General features: G+C 39.7%; 1 pseudogene; it reads left to right on the forward strand.

Annotated features, from left to right (window-relative positions):
* The first annotated feature begins 18935 nt into the window (after positions 1 to 18935).
* On the forward strand, positions 18936 to 20072 carry LOC115843071 (elongation factor 1-alpha 1 pseudogene; annotated as a pseudogene).
* The last annotated feature ends 1045 nt before the right edge of the window (positions 20073 to 21117 follow it).

Here is a 21117-nt window from a genome sequence, read left to right on the forward strand (position 1 = left end):
TCACATAGGCTCTTTTTAAACTGATTGTGCTGAAACTTTCCATAAGGAGTCTTCAGATTGAACCTTCGAAAAGGCCTTTAGGAAAACCACACCAAGGGCTAGTCACAGGTTTTATCTTACAAATTTGGGTGAATTCCTTCCTTTTTGAGGTCCCCCAAATACCTTGAGATTTCTGAACCTGTTAGGAGGTGGCCTTCCTAATTTATCTGATAAAGCTGCTGGAACTAAGAGTTTCCAATTTCTGGAGGGATCAGGTAGAGAGAAAACTGCTTCAGTTTTCCTTACAAAGGTATAATTTACCAAATTCCCATAAGTCATAATTACCTTAAGGAGAAAGTTTTCTTTTTACCTGGAAAAACACAGATTAAAAGCCAGTAATATTTTAGACAAAACCAAAAATATAACCACATTCATCACTTTACTCCTATGTAATCTTTTTTTTTTTTTTGGTTTGTTTGTTCTTTGTTTTTCTGATAATAAAATTTTAATCATTACCCTTTCCTCAGACTGTTTTTTCTTTGTTTTCTGTGGTACGCGGGCCTCGCACTGTTGTGGCCTCTCCCGTTGCCGGAGCACAGGCTCCGGACGCGCAGGCTCAGCGGCCATGGCTCACGGGCCCAGCCACTCCGCGGCATGTGGGATCTTCCCGGACCGGGGCACGAACCCGTGTCCCCTGCATTGGCAGGCGGACTCTCAACCACTGCGCCACCAGGGAAGCCCCTCAGACTGTTTTATCTCTTTTTTTTTTTTCACACACACACTGTATTTTATTTTTACAAAAAATAAATAAACTGACACCAAGCATTGTAAATGTATGATCACAACAAAAGCAACAATGATTGCAGTTACCAAACATGAAACACATTCATACTATGTCATAATATTGACATTCAGTCCAGTAATCCTCCACTGTAATAGCTCCTTTACTTTGCAGTGAAAGTTGATTTGTATATTTTTTGCCTCTGAGTCCTTGTGGGATTTTTTTTTTCCAAACAGAAAGTCATAAAAATTATAATCATCCTCATCAGTTCACTCAGTCCCATGTAATTTTTTTTCATCTTGATCTTTTGTTAGCACTTTTATGAATTCATCAGTTTTCCATTAGAGTTCGGAAAATACTTATTCAGTTCAGCAGTATAGTCAGTTACCAGAAACCTGTACTTGTCAGTCTTTTCCATGAATTCCTTGAAGATGAAACCCTTTTATAGGAACATATTTGCAAAAGCATCAGAGTACACCCAGAACTCTCTGTAAATGACAAAAGACTTAAAAATGACCACGGTTAAAGATTTGATGAAAGGTCATAATAATGCAATTGACAAGGAAATTTAGTTATTTTTGAGATATACATTTTAAAGTAATAACTAGAATTGTGACTTATAACATTACACCAGAACATATAAGAGTTTTAGAAATTTCATGTAATGTCTGAAACATTTATATTAACATATTTCCATACAAATAACCCACAGAAAGTTTAGTATTAGTTGTTTTCTTTGTTTTTTATACTGCAGGTTCTTATTAGTCATCAATTTTATACACATCAGTGTATACGTGTCAATCCCACTTGCCCAATTCAGCACACCACCATCCCGACCCCACCGCGGTTTCCCCACTTTGGTGTCCTTACGTTTGTTCTCTACATCTGTGTCAACTTCTGCTCTGCAAACTGGTTTATCTGTACCATTATTCTAGGTTCCACATACATGCGTTAATATATGAGATTTCTTTTAACATCTTTATTGGAGTATAATTGCTTTACAATGGTGTGTTAGTTTCTGCTTTACAACAAAGTGAATCAGTTATACATATACATATGTTCCCATATCTCTTCCCTCTTGCATCTCCCTCCCTCCCCCACTCCCTATCCCACCCCTCTAGGTGGTCACAAACCACCTACCTAATCTCCCTGTGCCATGCGGCTGCTTCCCAGTAACTATCCACCCTACGTTTGATAGTGTATATACGTCCATCCCACTCTCTCACTTTGTCACAGCTTACCCTTCACCCTCCCCATATCCTCAAGTACATGCTCTAGTAGGTCTGTGTCTTTATTCCCGTCCTACCCCTAGGCTCTTCATGACATTTATTTTTTCCTTAGGTTCCATATGTATGTGTTAGCATACGGTATTTATATTTCTCCTTCTGACTTACTTCACTCTGTATGACACACTCCAGGTCCATCCACCTCACTGCAAATAACTCCATTTCTTTTTATGGCTGAGTAATATTCCATTGTATATATGTGCCACATCTTCTTTATCCATTTATCTGTTGATGGACACTTAGGTTGCTTCTATGTCCTGGCTATTGTAAATAGAGCTGCAATGAACATTGTGGTACATGACTATTTTTGAATTATGGTTTTCCCAGGGTATATGCCCAGTAGTGGGATTGCTGGGTCATATGGTAGTTCTATTTGTAGTTTTTTAAGGAACCTCCATACTCTTCTCCATACTGGCTGTACCAATTCACATTCCCACCAGCACTGCAAGAGTGTTCCCTTTTCTCCACACCCTCTCCAGCATTTATTGTTTCTAGATTTTTTGATGATAACCATTCTGACTGGTGTGAGATGATATCTCATTGTAGTTTTGATTTGCATTTCTCTAATGATTAATGATGTTGAGCATCCTTTCATGTGTTTGTTGGCAATCTGTATATCTTCTTTGGACAAATGTCTATTTAGGTCGTCTGCCTATTTTTGGATAGGGTTGTTAGTTTTTTTCTTATTGAGCTGCATGAGCTGCTTGTAAATTTTGGAGATTAATCCTTTGTCAATTGCTTCATTTGCAAATATTTTCTCCCATTCTGAGGGTTGTCTTTTGGTCTTGTTTATGGTTTCCTTTGCTGTGCAAAAGCTTTGGAGTTTCATTAGGTCCCATTTGTTTATTTTTGTTTTTCTTTCCATTTCTCTAGGAGGTGGGTCAAAAAGGATCTTGCTGTGATTTATGTCATAGAGCGTTCTGCCTATGTTTTCCTCTAAGAGTTTGATAGTGTCTGGCCTTACATTTAAGTCTTTAATCCATTTTGAGTTTATTTTCGTGTATGGTGTTAGGGAGTGTTCTAATTTCATAGTTTTACCTGTACCTGTCCAGTTTTCCCAGCACAACTTATTGAAGAGGCTGTCTTTTCTCCACTGTATATTCTTGCCTCCTTTATCAAAGGTAAGGTGACCATATGTGCATAGGTTTATCTCTGGGCTTTCTATCCTGTTCCATTGATCTATCTTTCTGTTTTTGTGTCAGTACCATACTGTCTTGATTACTGTAGTTTTGCAGTATAGTCTGAAGTCAGGGAGTCTCATTTCTCCAGCTCCGTTTTTCTTTCTCAAGATTGCTTTGGCTATTCGGAGTCTTTTGTGTTTCCATACAAATTGTGAAAATTTTTGTTCTAGTTCTGTGAAAAATGCCAATGGTAGTTTGATAGGGATTGCATTGAATCTGTAGATTGCTTTGGGTAGTAGAGTCGTTTTCACAATGTCGATTCTTCCAATCCAAGAACATGGTATATCTCTCCATCTAGTTGTATCATCTTTAATTTCTTTCATCAGTGTCTTATAATTTTCTGCATACAGGTCTTTTGTCTCCTCAGGTAGGTTTATTCCTAGATATTTTATTCTTTTTGTTACAGTGGTAAATGGGAGTGTTTTCTTGATTTCACTTTCAGATTTTTTATCATTAGTGTATAAGAATGCCAGAGATTTCTGTGCATTAATTTTGTATCCCGCTACTTTACCAAATTCGTTGATTAGCTCTAGTAGTTTTCTGGTAGCATCTTTAGGATTCTCTATGTATAGTATCATGTCATCTGCAAACAGTGACAGCTTTACTTCTTCTTTTCCAATTTGGATTCCTTTTATTTCCTTTTCTTCTCTGATTGCTGTGGCTAAAACTTCCAAAACTATGTTGAATAAGAGCGGTGAGAGTGGGCAACCTTGTCTTGTTCCTGATCTTACTGGAAATGCTTTCAGTTTTTCACCATTGAGGACAATGTTGGCTGTGGGTTTGTCATATATGGCCTTTATTATGTTGAGGAAAGTTCCCTCTATGCCTACTTTCTGCAGGGTTTTTAATCATAAATAGGTGTTGAATTTTGTCAAAAGCTTTCTCTGCATCTATTGAGATGATCATATGGTTTTTCTCCTTCAATTTGTTAATATGGTGTATCATGTTGATTGATTTGCATATATTGAAGAATCCTTGCATTCCTGGAATAAACCCCACTTGATCATGGTGGATGATCCTTTTAATGTGCTGTTGGATTCTCTTTGCTAGTATTTTGTTGAGAATTTTTGCATCTATGTTCATCAGTGATATTGGCCTGTAGTTTTCTTTCCTTGTGACATCCTTGTCTGGTTTTGGTATCAGGGTGATGGTGGCCTCATAGAATGAACTTGGGAGTGTTCCTCCGTCTGCTGTATTTTGGAAGAGTTTGAGAAGGATAGGTGTTAGCTCTTCTCTAAATGTTTGATAGAATTCGCCTGTGAAGCCATCTGGTCCTGGGGTTTTGTTTGTTGGAAGATTTTTAATCATAGTTTCAATTTCAGTGCTTGTGATTGGTCTGTTCATGTTTTCTATTTCTTCCTGATTCAGTCTCAGCATGTTGTGCATGTCTAAGAATTTGTCCATTTCTTCCAGGTTGTCCATTTTATTGGCATAGAGTTGCTTGTAGTAATCTGTCATGATCTTTTGTATTTCTGCATTGTCAGTTGTTACTTCTCCTTTTTCGTTTCTAATTCTATTGATTTGAGTCTTCTCCCTTTTTTTCTTGGTGAGTCTGGCTAATGGTTTATTAATTTTGTTTATCTTCTCAAAGAACCAGATTTTAGTTTTATTGCTCTTTGGTATCATTTCCTTCATTTCTTATTCATTTTTTTCTGCTCTGATCTTTTCTTTCCTTCTGCTAAATTGTGGGTTTTTTGTTCTTCTCTAATTGCTTTAGGTGCAAGTTTAGGTTGTTTATTTGAAATGTTTCCTGTTTCTTAAGGTAGGATTGTATTGCTATAAACTTCCCTCTTAGAACTGCTTTTGCTGCATCCCATAGATTTTGGGTCGTCGTGTATCCATTGTCATTTGTTTTTAGGTATTTTTTGATTTCGTCTTTGGTTTCTTCAGTGATCACGTCGTTATTAAATAGTGTATTGTTCAGCCTCCATGTGTTTGTATTTTTTACAGATCTTTTCCTGTAATTGATATCTAGTCTCATGGCGTTGTGGTCGGAAAAGATACTTGATACAATTTTAGTTTTCTTAAATTTACCAAGGCTAAATTTGTGACCCAAGACATGATCTATCCTGGAGAATGTTCCATGAGCACTTGAGAAAAATGTGTAACCTGTTGTTTTTGGATGGAAGGTCCTATAAATATCAATTAAGTCCATCTTGTTTAATGTATCATTTAAAGCTTGTGTTTCCTTATTTATTTTCATTTTGGATCATCTGTCCATTGGTGAAAGTGGGGTGTTAATGTCCCGTACTATGATTGTGTTATTGTCGACTTCCCCTTTTATGGCTGTTAGCATTTGCCTTATGTATTGAGGTGCTCCTATGTTGGGTGCATAATTATTTACAATTTTTATATCTTCTTCTTGGATTGATCCCTTGATCATTATGTAGTGTCCTTCTTTGTCTCTTCTAATAGTCTTTATTTTAAAGTCTATTTTGTCTGATATGAGAATTGCTACTCCAGCTTTCTTTTGGTTTCCATTTGCATGAAATATCTTTTTCCATCCCCTCGCTTTCAGTCTGTATGTGTCTCTAGGTCTGAAGTGGGTCTCTTGTAGACAGCATAATATATGGGTCTTGTTTTTGTATCCATTCAGCCAATCTGTGTCTTTTGGTGGGAGCATTTAGTCCATTTATATTTAAGGTAATTATCGATATGTATGTTCCTGTTCCCATTTTCTTAATTGTTTTGGATTTGTTATTGTAGGCCTTTTCCTTCTCTTGTGTTTCTTACCTAGAGAAGTTCCTTTAGCATTTGTTGTAAAGCTGGTTTGGTGGTGCTGAACTCTCTCAGCTTTTGCTTGTCTGTAAAGGTTTTAATTTCTCCATCAAATCTGAATGAGATCCTTGCTGGGTAGAGTAATCTTGGTTGCAGGTTTTTCTCCTTCCACACTTTAAATATGTCCTGCCATTCCCTTCTGGCTTGCAGAGTTTCTGCTGAAAGATCAGCTGTTAACCTTATGGGGATTCCCTTGTGTGTTATTTGTTGTTTTTCCCTTGCTGCTTTTAATATGTTTTCTTTGTATTTAATTTTTAACAGTTTGATTAATATGTGTCTTGGCGTATTTCTCCTTGGATTTATCCTGTATGGGACTCTCTGTGCTTCCTGGACTTGATTAACTATTTCCTTTCCTATATTAGGGAAGTTTTCAACTATAATCTCTTCAAATATTTTCTCAGTCCCTTAGTTTTTCTCTTCTTATTCTGGGACCCCTGTAATTCGAATGTTGGTGCGTTTAATGTTGTCCCAGAGATCTCTGAGACTGTCCTCAGTTCTTTTCATTCTTTTTTCTTTATTCTGCTCTGCAGTAGTTATTTCCACTATTTTATCTTCCAGGTCACTTATGCGTTCTTCTGCCTCAGTTATTCTGCTATTGATCCCATCTAGAGTATTTTTAATTTCATTTATTGTGTTGTGCATCATTGCTTGTTTCATCTTTAGTTCTTCTAGTTCCTTGTTAAATGTTTCTTGCATTTTCTCTATTCTGTTTCCAAGATTTTGGATCATCTTTACTATCATTCTGAATTCTTTTTCAGGTAGACTGCCTATTTCCTCCTCATTTGTTAGCTCTGGTGGGTTTTTACCTTGCTCCTTCATCTGCTATGTGTTTTTCTGTCTTTTCATTTTGCATATCTTATTGTTTTGCTGTCTCCTTTTTGCAGGCTGCAGGTTTGTAGTTCCCGTTGTTTTTGGTGTCTCTCCTCAGTGGCTAAGGTTGGTTCACTGGGTTGTGTAGGCTTCCTGGTGGAGGGGACTAGTGCCTGTGTTCTGGCGGATGAGGCTGGATCTTGTGTTTCTGGTGGGCAGGTCTATGTCTGGTGGTGTGTTTTGGGGTGTCTGTGGACTTACTATGATTTTAGGCAGCCTCTCTGCTAATGGGTGGGGCTGTGTTCCTGTCTTGCTTGTTGTTTGGCATAGGGTGTCCAGCACTGTAGCTTGCTGGTCGTTGAGTGAAGCTGGCTGCTGGTGTTGAGATGGAGATCTCTGGGAGATTTTCACTGTTTGATATTACATGGAGCTGGGAGGTCTCTTGTGGTCCAGTGTCCTGAAGTTGGCTCTTCCACCTCAGAGGCACAGCACTGACTCCTGGCTGGAGCACCAAAAGCCTTTCAACCACACACTCAGAATAAAAGGGAGAAAAAATAGAAAGAAAGAAAGAAAGAGGATAAAATAAAGTAGGATAAAATAAAATAAAGTTATTAAAATAAAAAATAATTATTAAGAAAAAAATTTTTTTAAGAAAAGAAAAAAAAACGGACAGTCAGAACCTTAGGACAATTGGTGAAAACGAAGCTATACAGACAAAATCTCACATAGAAGCATGCACGTACGCACTCACAAAAAGATGAAAAGGGGAAAAAATCATAAATCTTGCTCTCAAAGTCCACCTCCTCAATTTGGGATGATTCATTGTCTATTCCGGTATTCCACAGATGCAGGGTACATCAAGTTGACTGTGGAGCTTTAATCCGCTGCTCCTGAGGCTGCTGGGAGAAATTTCCCTTTTCTCTTCTTTGTTCGCACAGCTCCCGGGGTTCAGCTTTGGATTTTGCCCTGCCTCTGTGTGTAGGTCACCTGAGGATGTCTGTTCTTCACTCAGACAGGACGGGGTTAAGGGATCAGTTGCGCCGGGGTCTCTGGCTCACTCAGGCCAGGGGGAGGGAGAGGTACAGATATGGGGCGAGCCTGCGACAGCAGAGGCCGGCGTGACATTGCACCAGCCTGAGGTGCACCGTGCGTTCTCCCGGGGAAGTTGACCCTGGATCACAGGACCGTGGCAGTGGCGGGCTGCACAGGCTCCCAGGAGGGGAGGTGGGGATAGTGACCTGTGCTTGCACACAGGCTTCTTGTTGGCTATAGCAGCAGTCTTAGCACCTCATACCCGTCTCTGGGGTCCACGCTGTTAGCCGCGGCTCGCGCCCGTCCCTGGAGCTCCTTTAAGTGGCGCTCTTAATCCCCTCTCCTCGCGCACCAGGAAACAAAGAGGGAAGAAAGGGGTTCCCTGGTGGCGTAGTGGTTGAGAGTCTGCCTGCCAATGCAGGGGACATGGGTTCGTGCCCCGGTCCGGGAAGATCCCACATGCCACGGAGCGGCTGGGCCCGTGAGCCATGGACGCTGAGGCTGCATGTCTGGAGCCTGTGCTCTGCAACGGGAGAGGCCACAACAGTGAGAGGCCCGCGTACCGCAAAAAAAAAAAGGGAAGAAAAAGTCTCTTGCCTCTTTGGCAGCTCCAGACTTTTTCCTGGACTCCCTTCCGGCTAGCCATGGTGCACTAGCCCCTTCAGTCTGTGTTCATGCCGCCAACTGCAGTCCTCTCCCTGGGATCCGACCTCCAAATCCTGAGCCTCAGCTCCCAGCCCCCGCCCGCCCCAGTGGGTGAGCAGACAAGCCTCTCGGGCTGGTGAGTGCTGGTCGGCACCGATCCTCTGTGCGGGAATTTCTCCGCTTTGCCCTCCGCACCCCTGTTGTTGTGCTCTCCTCCATGGCTCCAAAGCTCCCCCTTCCGCCGCCCCGCAGTCTCCGCCCGTGAAGGGGCTTCCTCGTGTGTGGAAATGTTTCCTCCTTCACAGCTCCCTCCCACTGGTGCAGGTCCTGTCCCTATTCTTTTATCTGTGTTTTTTCTTTTGCCCTACCCAGGTACGTGGGGAGTTTCTTGCCTTTTGGGAGGTCTGAGGTCTTCTGCCAGCATTCAGTGGGTGTTCTATAGGAGCAGTTCCACGTGTAGATGTATTTCTGGTGTATCTGTGGGGAGGAAGGTGATCTCTGTGTCTTACTCTTCCGCCATCTTCTCCAGAATCCGATATTTGTTTTTCTCTTTCTGACTTACTTCACTCTGTATGCCAGTCTCTAGATCCATCCATGGCTCCACAAGTGACTCAATTTCATTCCTTTTTATGGCTGAATAATATTCCATTGTATATATGTACCAGATCTTCTTTATCCATTCATCTGTTGATGGGCACTTAGGTTGCTTCCATGACCTGGCTATTGTAAATAGTACTGCAATGAACATTGGGATGCATGTGTCTTTTTGAATTATGGTTTTCTCTGGGTATATGCTCAGTAGTGGGATTGCTGGATCATATGGTAATTTTATTTTTAGTTTTTTAAGGAACCTCCATACTGTTCTCCATAGTGGCTGTATCAATTTACATTCCCACCAACAGTGCAAGAGGGTTCCCTTTTCTCCACACCCTCTCCAGCATTTGTTGTTTGTAGATTTTCTGATGATGCCCATTCTAACTGGTGTGAGGTGATACCTCATTGTAGTTTTGATTTGCATTTCTCTAATAATTAGTGATGTTGAGCAGCTTTTCATGTGCTTCTTGGCCATCTGTATGTCTTCCTTGGAGAACTGTCTATTTAGGTCTTCTGCCCATTTTTAGATTGGATTTTTTGTTTCTTTAATATTGAGATGCATGAGCTGTTTATATATTTTGGAGATTAATCCTTTGTCTGTTGATTCGTTTGCAAATATTTTCTCCCATTCTGAATGTTGTCTTTCATCTTGTTTATGGTTTCCTTTTCTATGCAAAAGCTTTAAAGGTTTGAAGTTTCATTAGGTCCCATTTGTTTATTTTTGTTTTTATTTCCATTACTCTAGGAAGTGGATCAAAAAAGATCTTGCTGTGATTTATGTCAAAGAGTGTTCTTCCTATGTTTTCCTCTAAGAGGTTTATGCTGTCCGGTCTTAATTTAGGTCTCGAATCCATTTGAGTTTATTTCTGTGTACGGTGCTGGGAATGTTCTAATTTCATTCTTCTACATGTAGCTGTCCAGTTTTCCCAGCACCACTTCTTGAAGAGACTGTCTTTTCTCCGTTATATATCTTTGCCTCCTTTGTCATAGATTAGTTGACCATAGGTGCATGGATTTATATCTGGGCTTTCTATCTTGTTCCATTTATCTATGTTTCTGTTTCTGTGCCAGTACCATATTGTCTTGATTACTGTAGCTTTGTAGTATTGTCTGAAGTCAGGGAGTCTGATTCCTCCAGCTCCGTTTTTTTCCCTCAAGACTGCTTTGGCTATTCGGGGTCTTTTGTGTCTCCATACAAATTTTAAGATATTTTGTTCTACTTCCGTAAAAAATGCCATTGGTAATTAGATAGGGATTGCATTGAATCTGTAGATTGCTTTGGGTTGTATACTCATTTTCACAGTATTGATTCTTCCAATCCAAGAACATGGTATATCTCTCCATCTGTTGTTATCATCTCTAATTTCTTTCATCAGTGTCTTATACTTTTCTGCATAAAGATCTTTTGTCTCCCTAGGTAGGTTTATTCCTAGGTATTTTATTCTTTTTGTTGCAGTGGTAAATGGGAGTGTTTCCATGATTTCTTTCAGATTTTTCATCATTGGTGTATAGGAATGCAAGAGATTTCTGTGGATTAATTTTGTATCCTGCAACTTTACCAAATTCATTGATTAGCTCTAGTAGTTTTCTGGTGGCATTTTTAGGATTCTCTATGTATAGTATCATGTCATCTGCAAACAGTGACAGTTTTACTTCTTTTCCAATTTGTATTCCTTTTATTTTTTTCTTGTCTGATTGCTGTGGCTAGGACTTCCAAAACTATGTTGAATAACAGTGGTGAGAGTGGACATCCTTGTCTCATTCCTGATCTTAGATGAAATACTTTCCATTTTTCACCATTGATAAAGATGTTTGCTGTGGGTTTGTCATATATGGCCTTTATTATGTTGAAGTAGGTTCCCTCTATGCCCACCTTCTGGAAAGTTTTTATCATAAATGGGTGTTGAATTTTGTCAAAAGCTTTTTCTGCATCTATTGAGATGATCATCTGGTTTTTATTCTTCAATTTGTTAATATGGTGTATCACATTGATTTTGCATATATTGAAGAATCCTTGCATCCCTGGGATAAATCCCACTTGATTATGGTGTATGATCCTTTTAATTTGTTCTTGCATTCTGTTTGCTAGTATTTTGTTGAGGATTTCTGCATCTATATTCATCAGTGATATTGGTCTGTAATTTTCTTTTTTGTAGTATCTTTGTCTGGTTTTGGTATCAGGGTGATGGTGGCCTCATAGAATGAGTTTGGGAGTGTTCCTTCCTCTGAAATTTTTTGGAAGAGGTTGAGAAGGATGGGTGTTAGCTCTTCTCTAAATGTTTGATAGAATTCACCTGTGAAGCCATCTGGTCCTGGACTTTTGTTTGTTGGAAGATTTTTAATCACAGTTTCAATTTCATTACTTGTGATTGGTTTGTTCATAATTTCTGTTTCTTCCTGGTTCAGTCTTGGAAGGTTATACCTTCCTAAGAATTTGTCCATTTCTTCCAGGTTGTCCATTTTATTGGCATCCAGTTGCTTGTAGTAGTCTCTTAGGATGCTTTGTAGTTCTGCAGTGTCTGTTGTAACTTCTCCTTTTTCATTTCTAATTTTATTGATTTGAGTCCTCTCCCTCTTTTTCTTGATGAGTCTGGCTAATGGTTTATCAATTTTGTTTATCTTCTCAAAGAACCAGCTTTTAGTTTTATTGATCTTTGCTATTGTTTTCTTTGTTTCTATTTCATTTATTTGCTCTGATCTTTATGATTTCTTTCCTTATGCTAACTTTGGGTTTTGTTTGTTCTTTTTCTAGTTCTTTTAGGTGTAAGGTTAGAATGTTTTTGAGATTTTTCTTGTTTCTTGAGGTAGGCTTGTATAACTATAATCTTCTCTCTTAGAACTGCTTCTGCTGCATCCCATAGGTTTTGTATCGTCATGTTTTCATTGTCATTTGTCTCTAGGTATTTTTTGATTTCCTCTTTGATTTCTTTAGTGATGTCTTGGTTATTTAGTAACGTATTGTTTAGCCTCCATGTGTTTGTGTTTTGTACGTTTTTTTCCCTGTAATTCATTTCTAACCTCATAGTGTTGTGGTCAGAAAAGATGCTTGATATGATGTCAGTTTTCTTAAATTTACCGAGGCTTGATTTGTGACCCAAGGTGTGATCTATCCTGGAGAATGTTGCATGCGCACTTGAGAAGAACATGTAATCTGCTGTTTTTAGATGGAATGTCCTATAAATATCAATTAAATCTATCTGGTCTATCGTGTCATTTAAAGCTTCTGTTTCCTTATTTATTTTCATTTTGGATGATCTGCCCATTGGTATAAGTGAGGTGTTAAAATCCCCCACTATTATTGTGTTACTGTCGATTTGCTATTTTATAGCTGTTAGCAGTTACCTTATGTATTGAGGTGCTCCTATGTTGGGTGCATAAATATTTATAATTGTTATATCTTCTTCTTGGGTTGATCCCTTGATCATTATGTAGTGTCCTTCTTTGTCTCTTGTAACAGTCTTTATTTTAAAGTCTCTTTTATCTGATATGAGTATAGCTACTCCAGGTTTCTTTTGATTTCCATTTGCATGGAATATCTTTTTCCATCCCCTCACTTTCAGTCTGTATGTGTCCCTAGGTCTGAAGTGGGTCTCTTGTAGACAGCATATATATGGGCCTTGTTTTTGTATCCATTCAGCAAGCCTGTTTTTTTTGGTTGGAGCATTTTATCCATTCACGTTTATGGTAATTATCGATATGTATGTTCCAATGACCATTTTCTTAATTGTTTTGGGTTTGTTTTTGTAGGTCCTTTTCTTCTCTTGTGTTTCCCACTAGAGAAGTTCCTTTAGCATTTGTTGTAGAGCTGGTTTGGTGGTGCTGAATTCTCTTAGCTTTTGCTTGTCTGTAAAGCTTTTGATTTCTCCATCAAATCTGAATGAGATCCTTGCCGGGTAGAGTAATCTTGGTTGTAGGTTCTCCCCTTTCATACCTTTAAATATATCATGCCACTCCCTTCTGACTTGTAAAGTTTCTGCTGAGAAATCAGCTGTTAACCTTATGGGCATTCCCTTGTATGTTATTTGTCATTTTTCCCTTGCTGCTTTCAATAATTTTTCTTTGTCTTTAATTTTTGCCAGTTTGATTACTATGTGTCTTGGCGTGTTTCTCCTTGAGTTTATCCTATGTGGGACTTGCTGTGCTTCCTGGACTTGGGTGGCTATTTCCTTTCCCATGTTAGGGAAGTTTTCAACTATAATCTCTTCAAATAATTTCTCTCATCCTTTCTCTCTCTCTTTTCCTTCTGGGACCCCTATAATGCGAATGTTGTGGCATTTAATGTTGTCCCAGAGGTCTCTTAGGCTGTCTTCATTTCTTTTCATTCTTTTTTTGTTAGTCTGTTCAGCAGCAGTGAATTCCACCATTCTGTCTTCCAGATCACTTATCCATTCTTCTGCCTCAGTTATTCTGCTATTGATTCCTTCTAGGGTAGTCTTCATTTCAGTTATTGTATTGTTCATCTGTTTGTTTGTTCTTTAATTCTTCTAGGTTTTGTTAAACATATCTTGCATCTTCTCGATCGTTGCCTCTATTCTTTTTCTGAGGTCCTGGATCATCTTCACTATCATTATTCTGAATTCTTTTTCTGGAAGTTTGCCTATCTCCACTTCATTTAGTTGTTTTTCTGGGGTTTTATCTTGTTCCTTCATCTGAGACATAGCTCTGTGCCTTTTCATCTTGTCTATCTTTCTGTGAATGTGGTTTTTGTTCCACAGGCTGCAGGATTGTAGTTCTTCTTGCTTCTGCTGTCTACCCTTTGGTGGATGAGGTTATCTAAGAGGCTTGATGGGAGGGACTGGTGGTGGGTAGAGCTGACTGTTGCTCTTGTGGGAAGAGCTCAGTAAAACTTTAATCCACTTGACTGTTGATGGATGGGGCTGGGTTCCCTCCCTGTTGGTTGTTTGGTGTGAGGCAACCCAACACTGCATCATACCTGGTGTCTTTGGTGGGGCTAATGACAGACTCTGGGAGGGCTCACGCCAAGCAGTATTTCCCAGAACTTCTGCTGGCAGTGTCCTTGTCCCCATGGTGAAACAGAGCCACCCCCCACCTCTGCAGGAGACCCTCCAACACTAGCAGGTAGGTCTGGTTCAGTCTCCGCCGGGGTTACTGCTTCTTCCCCTGGGTCCCAATGTGCACATTACTTTGTGTGTGCCCTCCAAGAGTGGAGTCTCTGTTTCCCCCAGTCTTGTCAAAGTCCTGCAATCAATTCCCACTAGGCTTCAAAGTCTGATTCTCTAGGAATTCCTCTTCCTGTTGCCAGACTCCCAGGTTGGGATGCCTGACATGGGGCTCAGAACCTTCACTCCAGTGGGTGGACTTCTGTGGTATAAATGTTCACCAGTCTGTGAGTCACCCACCCACCAGTTATGGGGTTTTATCTTACTGTGATTGCGCCCCTCCTACCATCTCATCGTGGCTTCTCCTTTGCCTTTGGATGTGGGGTATCTTTTTTGGTGAGTTCCAGTATCTTCCTGTCGATGATTGTCCAGCAGCTAGTTGTGATTCTGGTGTTTTCGCAAGAGGAAATGAGAGCACATCCTTCTACTCCGCCATCATGGTTCCTCTCTATGTAATCTTTTTTGCTTAGTTTTGTGAAATCAGTTTCCCTTAGACTCTTTAAAATTTCTTACCCATTTTAGCTGTATGCTTTAAAGTTTTCAGATACCTGTACTTGTCAAAGTCATTTTCCATGAATCTTCCTGAAGATGAAGAAGCTGATGCTTTGCAAAACATAACTGTCTATGAATGGCAACCGGCTTAAAAACGCAAGGTTAGAGATATAATTACAATGTTTTTTACAAAGGAGCTTAACCAAGATGTTGTGACATGCAACATTTTAAGATAACACCTAGAATTATGACAACATATCAGGGCATAGCAGATTTTAGGAATTTCATATAAATTTTGGAATATCTATATTAATGACATTTACTTATATAACCTAAAGTTCATCTCCAATCAGTTGAGAATGTGTCTCAAGTAATTTTAACATACCAAATAAGCCTAATTAGTTTTACATTCCTCTCTGATATGTCTCAGGGTTCCTTTGAAGCAAGCACATCTCAGAGTTAGGTGGAGGTTAAAAGAAATTTAGTTAGAATTTGATATTTGTGAAGTTTGTTAAATATATCAGAAAGGTTTTAAAACACATGAGGTCACTGTGAAATATTACTTATTCACTTAACTAAAGGCTTTAAGAAAGTTTCCCCAAAAAATTACTTAAAGGCACAGAAACTCACACAATCTGTTATCAAAAGCAACACTCCAAGAAAACTTTCTTCCCTTAACAGAGAGAAAATTAAACTCCAGTCTTGTACCAGCTTACTTTTTTTTGTGTGTGTGTGGTATGCGGGCCTCTCACTGTTGTGGCCTCTCCCGTTGCGGAGCACATGCTCCGTTCGCACAGGCTCAGCGGCCATGGCTCACAGGCCCAGCCGCTCTGCGGCATGTGGGATCCTCCCAGACCAGGGCACAAACCCGTGTCCCCTGCATCGGCACGTGGACTCTCAACCACTGTGCCACCAGGGAAGCCCCCAGCTTACTTTTAACAACAAAACCTGCTTACTAAATTGAATTAAATCTAAATTTGGTCAATTCTATCCATGCACAAACCGTTTTCCTTAGGATTCCTTTTCCACAAAACTTCCATCACTTTCTGTATCCAAATAGTTTGTCCCTTATTTTTCCCATCTAGAGACAACTAGCTCTAAGACAAAATTACTTTTCTCTTAATGAAATGCAATTCCATCCTTTATACCTCCTTTTTTAAAACACACATTCTTACTTTCCTACTGTATACTGAAATGTATTTCTTTATTATTTCCAGTAGCCTTAGCTACATGATTAAGATAGAATCCTCAACTCTTAAAATCTTAGTTTCCAGTGAAAACTAAGAAATAAGCAATTATGAACTGTCTTCTACATTAGCATTCAATAGATTGGCAAACATAAATACCCATAATAATTTCTAAATATAGGTGCTTTCTTATAGAGAATATCTAAGGGTTGCACCAAACATATTCATCGATAGTTCTGAACACTTTTAGTTTTTCCAAAAAGGGAAGCCAATGTCAGGTAATATTTCAATATTTCTTTTTTGGGAGGGAATGACCTAGTTATTAAACTTCCATCATTTAACTCAATTTGGCATAACTCTAAGATTTCAATTTACCAAATATCTGGAGTTATTATGTTTAAGTACACATGTCTAAAACATGATCATTTCTAAACAATTCACCCAAAAACTCTTGCCTCATTTGCATTCAATTTACTTATAAGAATTTTATCACAATAATTTAATTTTCTTGCTGACAAATTTGCAACAGATATAACAAGGTCTTGTTTGTTATTTCTATTAAACCCAAGTATAATAAAAGTATTATACTTAATGTTCATGACTCTAAAGACATTTCTACATTAATTAGATCAGCAAACTTAAACTAACCTTAATACCAGATATCAACTTAATATTGAATAATTCTCAGTTCACATGAACCTGAAAGCCATTTTGTCTAGCTACTTTTATATTTAATTTGTAAGTGCTTGCTTACTTTTAAGTCAGTTAAGTAGAGCTCTTTATAGATTCAATTTTGATAATATTTTCCAGAGGTAGAGATATTTCATATGTATAATGTGTTCACAGACATATAAACAGACAACACTAGAGCTCTCATAGGTTCACTTGAAAAAACTCAGTTATGGGACTTCCCTTGTGGTGCAGTGGTTAAGAATCCACCTGCCCATGCAGGGGACATGGATTCGAGCCCTGGTCCAGGAAGATCCCACATGCTTCAGGGCACCTAAGCCCATGCCTGCTTCTAGAGCCCACGAGCCACAACTACTGAAGCCCGCACACCTCGAACCCGTGCTCTGCAGCAAGAGAAGCCACCACAATGAGAAGCCCGCGCACCGCAATGAAGAGTAGTCCCCACTTGTTGCAACTAGAGAAAGCCAGCGTGCAGCAACGAAGACCCAACACAGCCAAAAATAAATACATTTAAAAAATAAAAATTTAAAAATAAATTTAAAAACTCAGTTATGAATCAGGTATTACAATATAAACTTACTAGTTTACAAATGAGTAAACGTTGCTTGCTCAGATGATAAAGGCTTTACTATTTCTTCTTGATAAACCCTTAGAAGGCTTATGAACTAAACTTAGGCTGATGGAGCCTTCAGTCCAAGGATCACACGTTGATTACATAAGCTCCTAAGAGCCCAGGTAGATCATCTACATCTCAAAGGCACAGGAAACAACTTCTCCCAGAAAGGCCCTTCTCTAAGGATCAGAATTTAAAGAGATATTTTTCCAAGCTAGATTTTTCTAATTGCATATACAAGGAAAGGAATCTGTTTTGGAGTTTCAAAAGAGTTTCATCTTGGGTTTCCCTGGTGACGCAGTGGTTGAGAGTCCGCCTGCTGATGCAGGGGACACGGGTTCGTGCCCTGGTCCGGGAAGATCCCACATGCCGCGGAGCGGCTGGGCCCGTGAGCCATGGCTGCTTAGCCTGCGTGTCCGGAGCCTGTGCTCTGCAACGGGAGAGGCCACAGCAGTGAGAGGCCCGCATACCGCAAAAAAAAAAAAAAAGTTTCATCTTATCCAGTTTTTCTCTAGAGTCTAAAGAATATTGTGGCCACACAATGTTATAATAAAATACCATCTTTCTCTTAGTCATCGTCTCATAACAAAAATCTTTCCCATTTCAAAAGACAAAAGATAGACACGAAACACAAATTCACAAACCAGACTGGTCACAAACCCAAATCCTCCTCAAGCCCGTGGAGAGACCAATTTGGAATCTCACTTTTTTTGCTCCCTTAAAGAATTGACACTCTAGGGCAGGGAAGACTGACACTCATCAAGGTCAAAGGGCAGTGAGCTGCCACAGAACAGGTAAGAGAGATTGGCTGGTGCTAGCTCCAGCAGATTTACCCAGATCTAGAGCCCATCAGCTCTTAAAGTTGCAAGTTTCATTTCTATCAACCTGAAGTAAAAAGGCAGCTGGTGTCAGGCAGGAAAGAGACCAGGAGAGTCTAAAAAATTGGCTTAGTCAGCGGCCGAGACCTCCCCAGAAATTTCCCCACGAAGGCCAGCTAGCCACAAGCAGCTGACTCATCACTACTGTCCCGGTGCATTGCTGTGGCTGGTGGCCTTACTCCAGGAAGCCCAGAGGACCCAAATATCATGAGAGTTCAGCTCCACATTGGGTGCCAAAACATCTGTTACCAAGTCAGATCCAGCTGCTCGCCACTCGAAAATCAATACATGAGAGAGAGATGTTGGTAGAAAGGAAAGCTGCTTTTCATCAGAATGCCAGCAATCTGGGTAGATGGTGGACTCAGTGTCCCCCAAAACCCACCTCCAAAGATTCTGCTTGACCATGCAAGTTTTTAAAGGGTAAAAGGGTGTAATCTCAGTTAATCACTGAGATAGGGGATCAGAATGGTCACCATCCCCCACTGTACGCAGGCTCGTCTGCAGGCTTATAGACTTCTTGTGGTTTTTCTTTAGATGCTATCTTGTTCACGCAGCTTTTTCACAAGATTACTGAAGGGAAGGCCAGGGAAGAGATTTCATCATCTGTTAATTACTTATTCTTCATTTCTACTTCTTTGATCTATGGAAGGAGCTAACAGATTAGGAAGGTATTATGTGATCCAAAGATTTGAAAGGTGTGCTAGGGCTGGAGATGCGTAGAATATGGAGGTGCTTTGTTTAAGGTTAGTGACAGGACAAGAGGTGTCTCCTGCAGAGAGCTCTTTCCTGCCTAAAGCTGCTTACGGTATGCCTGGGTCTTGGACAGACTGAAAGCTGAACATGAGCATGTTATCACCATTGACATCTCCCTGTGGGAATTCGAGAACAGCAAGTACTATGTGACCATCATTGATGCCCCAGGACACAGAGACTTTGTCAAAAACATGATTACAGGCATATCCCAGGCCGACTGCGCTGTCCTGATTGTTGCTGCTGGTGTTGTGAATTTGAAGCAGGTATCTCCAAGAACGTGCCCTTCTGGCTAACACTCTGGGCGTGAAAGAACTAATTGTCGGAGTTAACAAAATGGATTCCACTGGTCACCTTACAGCCAGAAGAGATACAAGAAAATTATTAAGGAATTTAGCACCTACATTAGGAAAATTGGCTACAACTCTGACACAGTAGAATTTGTGCCAATTTCTGGCTGGAATGGTGGAACCATGCTGGAGTCAAGTGCTAGCATGCCATGGTTCAAGGGATGGAAAATCATCTGTAAAGTTGCCAATACCAGTGGAACCACACTGCTTGAAGCTCTGGATTGCATCTTGCCACCAACTTGTCCAACTGACAAGTCCTTGCATCTGCCCCTCCAGGATGTCTACAAAATTGGTGTTATTGGTACTGTCCCTTTGGGTCGAGTGGAGACTTGCGTTCTCAAACGTGGCATGGTGGTCACCTTTGCTCCAGTCATTGTTAGAACTGAAGTCTGTTGAAATGCACCATTAAGTTTTGAGTAAAGCCCTTCCGGGGGACAATGTGGGCTTCAATGTCAAGAGCATGTCTGTCAACTATGTTTGTCATGGCAATGTGGCTTGTGACAGCAAAAATGACCCACCAGTGGAAACATCTGGCTTCACAGCTCACGTGATTATCTTGAACCATCCAGGACAAATCAGCATTGGATATTCACCTGTGCTGGACTGTCACACAGCTCACATTGCTTACAGGTTTGCTGAGCTGAAAGAGAAGATTGATCATCATTCTGGAAAAACAAGCTGGAAGATGTCCCCAAATTCTTGAAATCTGGTGATGTTGCCATTGTTGATATGCTTGTTGGCAAGCCCATGTGTGTTGTGAACCTCTATGACTATCCTTTTTGTTTGTTTTGCTGTTCATGACATGAGATAGACAATAACTGTGGATGTCATCAAAGCAGCAGACAAGAAGGCAGCTGGAGTTGACAAGGCACCAGGTCTGCCCAGAAAGTTCAGAAAGCTAAATGAATATTATCCCCAATACCCTCTTTTTTTAAATTAAAATATAGTTGAACTACAACTTTGCATTAGTTTCAGGTATACAGTCAATTGATTCAGATAAATATATGTGCCATACAGTAGTCCTTGTTGGTTATCTACTTTATATATAGTGCTGTGTATATCTTAATCCCCCACTAGTAATTTATACCTGTCCCCCCACATCCCCTTTAGTAACCCTAAGTTTTTCTGTGTCTGTGGGTCTATTTTTGTTTTGTATCTTTTTTTAAAGATTTTTAAAATATAAGTGATATTATATGACATTTGTCTCTGTCTGGCTTACTTCACTTAATATGATAAGCACTAGATCCATCCGTGTTGCTGAAAATGGCATTATTTCATTCTTTTTTTTTTACCAAGTAATATTTCATTGTATGTATATACACCACATCTTCTTTGTTCATTTATCTATTGATGGACATTTAGGTTGATTCCATGTCTTGGCTATTGTAAATAGTGCTGCTATGAACATTGGGGTGCATGTATCTTTTTCAATTATGGTTTTCTCCAAATAGATGACCAGGACTGCAGGATCACATAGTAGTTCTATTTATAGTTTTAAAGAATCTCCATATTGTTCTCCATAGTGGCTGCACCAATTTACACACCCACCAACAGTGTAGGAGGGTTCCTTTCTCTCCACCCCCTCTCTAGCATTTGTTATTTGCAGACATTTTAATAATGGAAATTCTGACTGGTGTGAGGTGATACCTCATTGTAGTTTTGATTTGCATTTCTCTAATAATCAGCCATGCTAAGAATCTTTTCATGTGCCTTTTGGAATCTGTATGTTTTCTGTGGAGAGATATCTTCATAGATCTTTTGCCCATTTTTGATGAGGCTGTTTGCCTTTTGATACTGAGTTGTATGAGCTGTTTGTATATTTTGGAGATGAATCCCTTGTCAGTCACATCAATTGTAAATATTTTCTGCCATTCTGTATGTTGTCTTCATTTTTTACAGTTTCTGTTGCTGTGTAAAAGCTTTTAAGTTTAATTAGTCCCCATTTCTTTAT

This window comes from Globicephala melas, chromosome 12 (assembly GCF_963455315.2).
Source record: "Globicephala melas chromosome 12, mGloMel1.2, whole genome shotgun sequence".
In the NCBI taxonomy this organism is placed as follows: Eukaryota; Metazoa; Chordata; class Mammalia; order Artiodactyla; family Delphinidae; genus Globicephala; species Globicephala melas.